This window comes from Triticum dicoccoides, chromosome 5A (assembly GCF_002162155.2).
Source record: "Triticum dicoccoides isolate Atlit2015 ecotype Zavitan chromosome 5A, WEW_v2.0, whole genome shotgun sequence".
NCBI lineage: Eukaryota > Viridiplantae > Streptophyta > Magnoliopsida > Poales > Poaceae > Triticum > Triticum dicoccoides.
The window spans coordinates 405103318-405103776 of NC_041388.1; positions in this window are offsets into that span (position 1 = coordinate 405103318).

Consider the following 459-nt stretch of genomic DNA (forward strand, 5'->3'; position numbering starts at 1 on the left):
TAAATCCATTTTTCGAATTAATTAAATAATTAATTAAATTCCAGAAATTAATAAAATCTTTAGAAAATCATATCTTTTAATCCGTAACTCGGATTAAAATATTTTCAACATGAAAGTTGCTCAGAACGACGAGATGATTCCGGATACACAACCCATTCGTCCGTCGCACCCCCTAACCTACCGAACTTGCAACTTTCCCCCTCCGGCTCCTATGCCCGAAAACGCCAAACACCGGGAATACTTTCCCGGGTGTTTCCCCCCTTCACCGGTATCACCTCATACCGCATTAGAACACGTCTAGCTCTGCTTGTTGTCCTGTTATGCACTTGCTTGCTATGTATTTACTGTTTCTCCCCCCCTCTTCTCTCCGGTAGACCCCGTGACGATGCTGATGCCCCTGTGGTCGACTACATCACCGACGACCCCCCTCTCTCTTGCCAGAGCAACCAGGCAAGCCCC